We start from the raw sequence: 12821 nt of genomic DNA on the forward strand, positions 1-12821 counted from the left end.
GATACCTTAAATGGTGTGGCCATAGCGATTTATTAAAGTAACATAAACAAAATACAATAGTTATTTTACTATATCTTTAAAATTTTTAATTCCAACTCTTCATAATTTTTTATATACGTAGAAGTCATCATTTGAAGGAAGCACAGTAAGTTTCATAGCTTTATCATTTTCAAGAGCCAGCATAAAATTAAAACTATCATAACATATAAATCAAGCTTGCAATTCTTAGTACCAATAATGGCCACCAGATGGAGCTATAGGATTACTTTTAAATAATTATTGTAGAAACAAGTATGATTTAAATCATTTATAGAAGTCTTTCAAAGAAAAATAATATGTATTTTATGTATTTTACTGATAAAATGACCCTCACTTAATTAGAATAACAAGCTGAAGTATTGTGAACTGTATATTAAGAATAATTCTTTATAGGCTTTATGGACAGATACGTTTTGAGTGACTCTTGAAGGATCAGCACCACATCCTCTTTTACCACTGTATAAAGAATTTATCTTACAGAACAGGTGCAAATGAATTTTGAATAGCTTGAATGGTTTTGTCGTGGTGATTTTTTTAAATAACAGTAAAAAAGTAACCAGTAAATGTCTTTTATTTTATTTTTTTTAAGTGCAGCTTCTAAACACTTCAAAAAAATGTACACATAGGAAATATGTGAAATATGCATAGTTTCATGACTATACAACACTATATGGATGATAGAAAATTAAAAAAACTATCATACATCTGATATCACTCTGTCCCTCTGTCACTGTGGGTAATGTGTGTCTGTGTGTGTGAGTGTGTGTGTGTGTGTGTGTTTGTGTGTGTGTTAAGTGAATTAGGTGTGAAACTATCAGGGAGCATTTAGTCTCCATCGCCAACATTTTACAGAACTGCCACTTTCCTGGAGTCTCAGAATTACAATGTGTCAGGTTCTGGGAGATCTAAGATTCCAAAAAATGATTTGATTAGAATACCATGAAGTATTGTGAAATACTATATATTAAGACTTTATATATATGCTTTATGAACAGATTATAGTGACTCGTGATGGACCAGCACCACCTCCTCTTGTCCGATGGTTTGAGGAATATATTTTCCTGAATCCGGGATTAAGATTTAGGAGCTCATTTTTATTCCACCTCCTTTCCTGAAAGTCTGTCTTGCAGAATTGACTAAAAATTAATCTTCACATTAATTCCTAATTATTTTGCAATTATTTTTGTCAGTTCTTCTTGACCTGTTTTTTTCTTCTTCTTCTTTTCTGACCTCATGACCCAGTCAGCATTTTTGTACAATGGTCAAGTCTTAACTTATCCATTTCTGTATTGCATTTGTGTTTGATATTTCTCATGGGTATTTCATAATTTTCGACTTTGAGTTAAAACAGTTTGAGTTAAAACTCTTTTTTAGCGCATTTCATCTGTAAAAGAAAACATGCCTAATAATTCTGCACACATGAATATAAGGAGTTTTTCTCTTCCAGCTTTCCTGGACTATTGTATAGCACTCATAAATTATTAAATAAAAAATAATGGTAGTTATTAAAGGTGCTGTAGGGAACTTTTGTAAAAAAATATTTTTTACATATTTATTAAACCTGTCATTATGTCCCGACAGTAGAATATGAGACATATAATCTGTGAAAAAAAATCAAGCTCCTCTGGCTCCTCCCAGTGGTCCTATTGCCATTTGCAGAAAGTCATGCGCTCCCGGTAAAAAACAACCAATCAGAGCTGCGGTCCGTAACTTTGTTTGTGTTCAAAATGTAGAAAAATGAACATAATAAGCGAGTACACCATAAATCCATTTTCCAAACCGTGTTTTTAGCTTGTCCTGAATCACTAGGGTACACCTATAATAAGTGTTTATATTCGGACTATTTTAGATTGCTTCGGGGGTACCGCGGCGGAGTAACCCAGTACCTTTGTGATTCTTCATAGACATAAACAGAGAGAAGTAGCTCCAGCTACAATGTTCTTCCGCAAGACGCGAGCAGTTCTGTTTATTAACCGCTAGAGCGTCAAAAGTTCCCTACTGCAGCTTTAAGATTGATATGGTTTGGAATTGGTACAATGTGCTTGGAAACAAATCACAATAAAACAATGTTTTAATGTTTAAGTTTGGAATATTAACTGACATGAATGAATGCTATATAAATATTGTTCATGTTAACATAATGTTTATAAATGAAATCTTATTGTAAAGTGTTACTAAATATATATATATATATTGTTCTGTGAATGTGATTTTAAAGTCTAGATGATTCGGATTAACCCTTTAACTGCCATATCCTTTAAAACCTCACTGCCAGTTTACCTGATGCCACCGGGGTGGCGATGGCATTGGTGGCTTGAGCCCGCCATCGCTGCTTGCAGCTATATTTATTATTATTATTATTATTTTTTTCTAACGTTACGGGGGCTTTTGGGGTCCTTAACATGCTCGAAAACTCTTGAAAATTGGCACACAGATTGGAACCTGCGGCCATTAGGGTCGGGCAGAGACTGATACACGGGCGTGGCACAGGGGCTCTACAGCGCCCCCTGGAATACTGAGGGCCATATATCTTACATACTTGCACGTAGACACATGAAACTCGGTACACATGTAGATCTCATTAAACCAAACAACTTTCGTACTGCATGTCATAGGCTCCGCCCAACAGGAAGTTGGCTATTTAGGGTTTATTATTCATATTTTTGGTCAAAGTTGTGGGGGCTTTTGGGGTCCCTAACATACTCAAAAACTCTTGAAAATTTGCACACATTTTGGAATCTGTGCCCTTTAGGAGCCTGCAGAGGCTGGGACCCGGGCGTTGCACAGGGGCTCTACGGCGCCCCCTGGAACACAGTCATAAATGTTGATGTATAGCTCACACATACTTGCACATATTCATATGAAACTCAGTACACATATAGATCTCATTGTGCCGAACAATTTTCGTATGCATGTCATTGGGCTCCGCCCAACAGGAAGTCAGCTATTTAGAGTTATGTAAAAAGCGCATGCTCTGGAATTTGATATACTTGTCATAGGTTTTTTACTCGTTTACCACCAAACTCGGTCAACATGATCTCAAGACATTGGGGATGAAAAATTGCCAGGGGATTTTTGATATCACGAACGGTTTGCTCGTGGCGAGGCGTTGAAATTATGGCGAGAATTGAGAAACAGGAAGTGTCTAATACCATCCACATACATTTCCTGATTTCAATCAAACTTCATCAGATTATTCATTGTATGATGTCGATCACATATATGTGACTATTAGGAGTCAAAGTTATAGCGCCACCAACTGGCAGCAGGAAGTGTGTCATTTTCAAAATGCTTTGAATTCAGCATCTTATTTTTACTCGATTTGCTTCAAACTTCATCAGAATAATGTTAAAACACAGCCGATATGAATCTGCTGGGGGAAATTGGATATCTAAAAATATTGTTGCCGTGGCAACATGTCAAACTGGAATATTTCTCAGGTGATTTTGAGGCAAATAACATGCTTAGAATTTCATCAAACTCAGAACACATATCAGTATTAGTGACAGCAAGACACTGGCAAAAGTTCATAAGAGGGCGTGGAAGAGGCACTCTATAGCGCCACCTTTTGTCAAAAGTGGGGGGGTTAGTTTTGGCTACAGACACCAAACTCAGTACAAAAATTGTTCTTATCAAGACGGACAACTTTCTAATTCACAGTCATCAGCTACGACCAACAGGAAGTCGGCTATTTTGATTTGAATGTGGATTGTTTTTTACATTTAGCTGTGAATTAATGCATACTGCTCAGAGGAGAGTAACACTATACACACCAAACTTTGTCTACATGTTGAAAAAACATTGAGGAACTTAAATTGTGAATGGGTTTTGGATAGCTTGGATGGTTTTGTCGTGGTGATTTTTTTAAATGACAGTAAAGATGGAATTATTAATTTCCCTGCATTTTTAAATTCCAAACATTTCAAAACCTTTTTTCATACAGAAAAAAAAGTTATTCTGAGTAAATATGCATAGTTTCATGACTTTACAACACTGTATGGATAACAGAAAATTAAAAAACTGTCAGACATCTCATATCACTCTGTCCCTCTGTTTGAGTGTGTGTGCTTAGACTTCCATTGTCTCAGAGAAATAGCGCCCCTACAGGTTCAGTTACCGGACTAAAAAAGGGAGGAGACTGTCTTTTGGTTTCACTTTTAAATCGGTTAAAATACAAATAAATACTTGGATTTAATTCACACTGACAAGCTAAACCAACATATATGATTATTATCAGGTCAGGGCTCATTAATAATTGATGTGTGGTCAGTGATACGTGAGAAACACGAGAGATGAATCACCGCTCTGAGCAGGAGCGTGTGGAATGATGAGCTCAGAAAAAACGAGTTTATTCTTGTTTTATAGCTATTAAAAATAAAGTATTGCAGCGATATCACACAATTCACCAATTAGAGCACACCAAGAGCTAAATTCAGATGTTTTTGAACTGTTTGTGTGAAAATGAAATATTTGCAGCTGCCTATCTGAAATCACTGCCTCCGATCAGCGCGCACAGTGTCACAAGTTCAAAACTAACGAATTTATTCTTGTTTAAGAGCTTTTTAAAATAAGTTATTGCCTTAAATGCACACAATACATCCATTATAACACAACACGAGCTAAATGCAGGTGTTTGTGACCCGTTTAAGTGTGCAAGACTATTTGAAAGTGCGACTGGCAGAATAACATATATCTCTCTCGAGCTGCAGGATTCTGCCTTTCGTCGTAAGAACGAACACATCACGGACAAGATTATTTCAAAATACATAATAGCTTGGCTAATATATACGAAAACAGACACGTGAACATAAACTGTTGAGAAATAAATCTGAAGTGGATCTACTGGATTTTAATATTAAGTGACCGCATATACCAGCTGCTTCTGTCTTCAATTTTAATCTATATAAAAAATTAAACTCATTCATCTTGGCTGCTTTTTTAATGTGTGTACGTATTTATTTATTATTTTGCTCTAACAAGACTTAATCTATATTTAATTAAATCAATTACATTTTATTTTACATTTGATTTGTCCATTTCTGCATCTAAACGCCTAAAAACCTAAAACATGCTCTATTATACTATTGTTAGCAATTTCTTTATCGTCCAATTTATCTGGTGTACACACTTTTATTTTCATAATAAACTTGTTTGTTAGATTATACACAGTTACAGTGGTCTATAATAAATATTGACAGGTTTTATTCAAGCTGTTTAGAATGATTGCCAGTAGGCTAATTTTTTTAAATGTAAAAAAAAAATAAAAATAAAAAAAAATAAATAAAATAAAATAAAAAACATTGGAAAAGAATAACTGTTGTACTTTTTTATACATTTTGTATAATTTCATAGTTTATGCATTATAGTTATAAAAACAAATAAATTTAGAAATCTTAGGCCTTATCCTTTTCTGACAGTTTTAGGGATTTTTAAAAATCCTAAAAAACCTTATTTGTGCTGCAAATAATAATTTCAAATTAATTTGATACTGACCTCTGACATCCTGTGACATGATATTTATTTGAATTTACATAATCACATGGATGTAACAGTAAATCAGTTCAGCTCACAGATGAAGACTAAGCTCTAATGCAAGCAGAACTTTCACAAATGCTTGTAGGACAATAAAATCATTACAAAACACTTACAAATCATTTAAGGGATATGATAACACTGTAAAATAATATCTAATTTGTTAACATTAGCAAATGCATTGATAACACTTTATAATAACTGCACTCATTAGTAAATAGTCAGTTCATGCTTCATAAAGCCTTGTCCAAATATTAATAGTCAGTAGTAAGCAGTTTATAAATACAGCTATAAATAGCTTGTTCTTGGTTTATAAGCACATTTATTAAAAAGGAGAGTAAAGGGTCAGTTATCTTCCTATGAAAAATAAAAAAATAAAAACAAACAAACAACAACACAGATTGATACAGAACTCAGAAATTTTATTGTGGATTTATGATAAACTCAGCCTGTAAATGAATTCATTATCCTCCAAGAAAACACAAGTAGTTCACACTAAACTTTTTTAACATGAAGCCAATATACTGAAGATGTTAAATTTCGAATGGGTTTAGGATACCTTAAATGGTGTGGCCATAGCAATTTATTAAAGTAACATAAAAAATACAATAGTTATTTTACTATATCTTTAAAATTTTTAATTCCAACTCTTCATAATTTTTTATATACGTAGAAGTCATCATTTGAAGGAAGTACAGTAAGTTTCATAGCTTTATCATTTTCAAGAGCCAGCATAAAATTAAAACTATCATAACATATAAATCAAGCTTGCAATTCTTAGTACCAATAATGGCCACCAGATGGAGCTATAGGATTACTTTTAAATAATGATCGTAGAAACAAGTATGATTTAAATCATTTATAGAAATCTTTCAAAGAAAAATAATATGAATTTTATGTATTTTACTGATAAAATGACCCTCACTTAATTAGAATAACAAGCTGAAGTATTGTGAACCGTATATTAAGAATAATTCTTTATAGGCTTTATGGACAGATAAGTTTTGAGTGACTCTTGAAGGTTCAGCACCACATCCTCTTTTACCACTGTTTAAAGAATGTATCTTACAGTACAGGTACGGATGAATTTTGAATAGCTTGAATGGTTTTGTCGTGGTGATTTTTTGAAATAACAGTAAAAAAGTAACAAGTAAATGTCTTTTATTTTTTTAAGTGCAGCTTCTAAACACTTCAAAAAAATGTACACATAGAGGACAAGTCATTCTGAGGAAATATGCATAGTTTCATGACTATACAACACTATATGGATGATAGAAAATTAAAAAACTATCATACATCTGATGTCACTCCCTCCCTCTGTCACTGTGGGTAATGTGTGTGTGTGTGTTTGTGTGTGTGTTAAGTGAATTAGGTGTGAAACTATCAGGGAGCATTTAGTCTCCAGTGCCAACATTTTACAGAACTGCCACTTTCCTGGAGTCTCAGAATTACAATGTATCAGGTTCTGAGAGATCTAAGATTCCAAAAAATGATTTAATTAGAATACCATGAAGTATTGTGAAATACTATATATTAAGACTTTATATATAGGCTTTATGAACAGATTAGAGTGACTCGTGAAGGACCAGCACCACCTCCTCTTGTCCGATGGTTTGAGGAATATATCTTCCAGAATCCGGGATTAAGATTTAGGAGCTCATTTTTATTCCACCTCCTTTCCTGAAAGTCTGTCTTGCAGAATTGACTAAAAATTAATCTTCACATTAATTCCTAATTATTTTGCAATTATTTTTGTCAGTTCTTCTTGACCTGTTTTTTTTTTTCTTCTTCTTTTCGGACCTCATGACCCAGTCAGCATTTTTGTACAATGGTCAAGTCTTAACTTATCCATTTCTGTATTGCATTTGTGTTTGATATTTCTCATGGGTATTTCATAATTTTCGACTTTGAGTTAAAACAGTTTGAGTTAAAACTCTTTTTTAGCGCATTTCATCTGTAAAAGAAAACATGCCTAATAATTCTGCACATGAATATAAGGAGTTTTTCTCTTCCAGCTTTCCTGGACTATTGTATAGCACTCATAAATGATTAAATAAAAAATAATGGTAGTTATTAAGATTGATATGGTTTGGAATTGGTAAAATGTGCTTGGAAAAAAATCACAATAAAACAATGTTTTAATGTTTAAGTTTGGAATATTAACTGACATGAATGAATGCTATATAAATATTGTTCATGTTAACATAATGTTTATAAATGAAATCTTATTGTAAAGTGTTACTAAATATATATATATGTATATAAATATATATATATATATATATATATATATATATATATATATATATATATATATATATATATATACATTGTTCTGTGAATGTGATTTTAAAGTCTAGATGATTCGGATTAACCCTTTAACCGCCATATCCTTTAAAACCTCACTGCCAGAGGGATATTGTGAATGAATGTGCCCGCTGGGCACAGTTTACCTGATGCCACCGGGGGTGGCGATGGCATTGGTGGCTTGAGCCCGCCATCGCTGCTTGCAGCTATATTTATTATTATTATTTTTTTTTTTTTCCAACGTCTCGGGGGCTTTTGGGGCCCTTAACGTGCTTAAAAAGTCTTGAAAATTGGCACACAGATTGGAACCTGCGGCCATTAGGGCCGGGCAGAGACTGATACACGGGCGTGGCACAGGGGCTCTACAGCGCCCCCTGGAATATGGAGGGCCATATATCATACATTCTTGCTCGTAGACGTATGAAACTCGGTACACATATAAATCTCATCAATCCAAACAACTTTTGTATTGCATATCATAGGCTCCGCCCAACAGGAAGTTGGCTATTTAGGGTTTAGTATTCAAATTTTTCGTCAAAGTTGTGGGGGCTTTTAGGGTCCTTAACATACTCAAAAACTCTTGAAAATTTGCGCACACTTTGGAATTGGTGGCCTTTAGGAGCCTGCAGAGGCTGGGACCCGGGCGTGGCACAGGGGCTCTACGGCGCCCCCTGGAACACAGTCAGAAATGTTGATGTATAGCTCACACATACTTGCACATATTCATATGAAACTCAGTACACATATAGATCTCATCGTGCCGAACAACTTTCGTATTGCATGTCATAGGCTCCACCCAACAGGAAGTCAGCTATTTAGAGTTATGTAAAAAGCGCATGCTCTGGAATTTGAAATACTTGTCATAGGTTTTTTTCTCGATTGCCGCCAAACTCGGTCAACATGATCTCAAGACACTGGGGATGAAAAATTGCCAGGGGATTTTTGATATCTCAAACGGTTTGCTCGTGGCGAGGCGTTGAAATTATGGCGAGAATTGAGAAACAGGAAGTGTCTAATACCATCCACATACATTTCCTGATTTTAATCAAACTTCATCAGATTATTCGTTGTATGATGTCGATCGCATATATGTGACTATTAGGAGTCAAAGTTATAGCGCCACCAACTGGCAGAAGGAAGTGTGTCATTTTCAAAATGATTTGAATTCAGCATCTTATTATTACTCGATTTGCTTCAAACTTCATCAGAATAATGTTAAAACACAGCCGATATAAATCTGCAAGGGGGATATTGATATCTAAAAAATTGTTGGCGTGGCAACATGTCAAACTGGAATACTTCTCAGGTGATTTTGAGGCAAATAACATGCTTAGAATTTCACAAAACTCTGAACACACATCAGTATTTCTGATAGGAACTTAAATTGTGAATGGATTTTGGATAGCTTGAATGATTTTGCCGTGGTGATTTTTTTAAATGACCTTACAAAGGGAATCATTATTGTATTTTTAAATTGCAGCTTCCAAACACGTCAAAGAATTTTTTCATACAAATGAAAAAGTCATTCTGAGGAAATATGCATAGTTTCACGACTTTACAACACTGTATGGATAACAGAAAATTAAAAAACTGTCAGACATCTCATCTCACTCTGTCCCTCTGTTTGAGTATATGTGCTTCAGACTTCCATTGTCTGAGAGAAATTGCGCCCCTACAGGTGCAATTACCGGACTTTTACTTTCACTTTTAAATCGGTTAAAAATACAAATAAATACTTAGATTTAATTCACACTGACAAGCTAAACCAACATATCTGATTATTACCGGTTCAGGGCTCATGGATAAATTATTTCTGGCCAGAGATACGTGAGAAATAGGAGAGATGAATCACCGCTGTGACCACGAGCGTCTGGAGTAAAGAGCTCAGAAAAAAACGAATTTATTCCTGTTTTAAAGCTTTTAAAAATAAATTATTACAGCGATATCACACAATCAACCAATAAGAACACACCAAGAGCTAAATTAAGATGTTTTTGAACTGTTTGTGTGAAAATGAAATATTTGTGGCTGCCTATCTGAAATCACCGCCTCCGATCAGCGCGTACAGTGTCGAGCTCAAAACAAACGAATTTATTCTTGTTTAAGAGCTTTTTTAAATAAAATATTACCACAAATGCACACAATAGACCCATTGTAACACTACAAGAGGTAAATGCAGGTGTTTGTGACCTGTTTAAGTGTGCAAGACTATTTGAAAGCGACTGGCAGAATAACATATATCTCTCGAGCTGCAGGATTCTGCCGTTCGTCGTACGAACGAACACATAACGGACAAGATTATTTCAAAATACATAATAGCTTGGCGAATATAAACGAAAACAGCCACGTGAACATAAACTGTTGAGAAATAAATCTGAAGTGGATCTACTGGATTTGAATATTAAAGTGACCACATTTACCACTTGCTTCTGTCTTCAATTGTAATCTATATAAAAAAGGAAACTCATTCTTGGCTGCTTTTTTAATGTGTGCGTATTTATTTATTTACCTTTTTATACATTTTGTATAATTTCATAGTTTGTGTATTACAATAAAAACAAAATCTCATGGATGTAACAGTAAATCTGTTCAGCTCACAGATCAATACTAAGCTGTAATGCAAGCAGAACTTTCACAAATGCTTATGAGTCATTTAAGGATTTGATAACACTGTAAAATAATGTCTAATTTGTTAACATTAGCAAATGCATTGATAACACTTTATAATAACTGCACTCATTAGTAAATAGTCAGTTCATGCTTTATAAAGCCTTGTCCCAATATTAATAGTCAGTAGTAAGCAGTTTATAAATACAGCTATAAATAGCTTGTCATTGGTTTATAAGCACATTTATTAAAAAGGAGAGTAAGTTATCTTCCTATGAAAAATAAAAGATAAAAATAAACAAACAACAACACAGATTGATACAGAACTCAGAAATTTTATTGTGGATTTATGATAAAATCAGCCTGTAAATTAATTCATACTCCTCCTCATACTACTCCATACTCCTTTTTCAACATGATGCCAATATACTGAGATGTTAAATTGTGAATGGGTTTAGGATAGCTTAAATGGTGTTGCCATAGAGATTTATTAAAGTAACATAAAAAAATACAATAGTTATTTTACTATATCTTTACAAATTTTCATTCTAACTCTTCATAATTTTTTTAGAAGTCCTCATTTGAAGGAAGCACAGTAATTTCATAGCTTTATTTTTTTCAAGAGCCAGCATAAAATTAAAACTATCATAACTTATAAATCAAGCTTGCAATTCTTAGTACCTATAATGGCCACCAGAGGGAGCTATAGGATTACTTTTAAATAATTATTGTAGAAACTAGTATGATTTAAATCATTTATAGAAATCTTTCAAATAAAATAATATGTATTTTAGGAATTTTACTGATAAAATGACCCTCACTTAATTAGAATAACAAGCTGAAGTATTGTGAACTGTATATTAAGAATAATTCTTTATAGGCTTTATGGACAGATACGTTTTGAGTGACTCTTGAAGGTTCAGCACCACATCCTCTTTTACCACTGTTTAAAGAATTAATCTTACAGAACAGGTGTGAATGAATTTTGGATAGCTTGAATGGTTTTGTCGTGGTGATTTTTTGAAATAATAGTAAAAAAGGAACCAGTAAATGTCTTTTTATTTTTTTAAAGTGCAGCTTCTAAACACTTCAAAAAAAAAAAAAATGTACACATAGAAGACAATTCATTCTGAGGCATATTTCCTCAGAATGACTGGTCTCATGACAATAGTTTCATGACTATACAACACTATATGGATGATAGAAAATTAAAAAACTATCATACATCTGATGTCACTCAGTCCCACTGTCACTGTGGGTAATGTGTGTGTGTGTGTGTGTGTGTTAAGTGAATTAGGTGTGAAACTATCAGAGAGCATTTAGTCTCCAGCGCCAACATTTTACAGAACTGCCACTTTCCTGGAGTCTCCAGATTTACTCGGTGTCAGGCTCTGAGAGACTTAAGATTCCAAAAAATGATTTAATTAGAATACCATGAAGTATTGTGAAATACTATATATTAAGGCTTTATATATAGGCTTTATGAACAGATTAGAGTGACTCGTGAAGGACCAGCACCACCTCCTCTTGTTCGATGGTTTGAGGAGTATATCTTCCAGAATCTGGGATTAAGATTTAGGAGCTCAGTTTTATTCCACCTCCTTTCCTGAAAGTCTGTCTTGCAGAATTGACTAAAAATTAATCTTCACATTATTTCCTAATTATTTTGCAATTCTTTTTGTCAGTTCTTCTTGACCTGTTTTTCTCTTCCAGCTTTCCTGGACTATTGTATGGCACTCATAAATGATTAAATAAAAAATAATGGTAGTTATTAAGATTGATATGGTTTGGAATTGGTAAAATGTGCTCGGAAAAAAATCACAATAAAACAATGTTTTAATGTTTAAGTTTGGAATATTAACTGACATGAATGAATGCTATATAAATATTGTTCATGTTAACATAATGTTTATGAATGGAATCTTATTGTAAAGTGTTACTAAAGTTATATATATATATATATATATTGTTCTGTGAATGTGATTTTAAAGTCTAGATGATTCGGATTAACCCTTTAACTGCCATATCCTTTAAAACCTCACTGCCAGAGGGATATTGTGAATGCATGTGCCCGCTGGGCACAGTTTACCTGATGCCACCGGGGTGGCGATGGCACTGGTGGCTTGAGCCCGCCATCGCTGCTTGCAGCTATATTTATTATTATTATTATTATTATTATTATTAGGGCTCAAGCCCAAAGGGCGAGAGGCCTATTGTTTTCCTTAGGATTATTAGGGCTCAAGCCTGGAGGGCGAGAGCCCTATTGTTTTCCTTAGGATTATTTGTTATTAGGGCTCAAGCCTGGAGGGCGAGAGCCCTATTGTTTTCCTTAGGAT

The sequence above is a fragment of the Carassius gibelio genome, chromosome B19 (assembly GCF_023724105.1).
Source record: "Carassius gibelio isolate Cgi1373 ecotype wild population from Czech Republic chromosome B19, carGib1.2-hapl.c, whole genome shotgun sequence".
Classification (NCBI taxonomy): Eukaryota; Metazoa; Chordata; class Actinopteri; order Cypriniformes; family Cyprinidae; genus Carassius; species Carassius gibelio.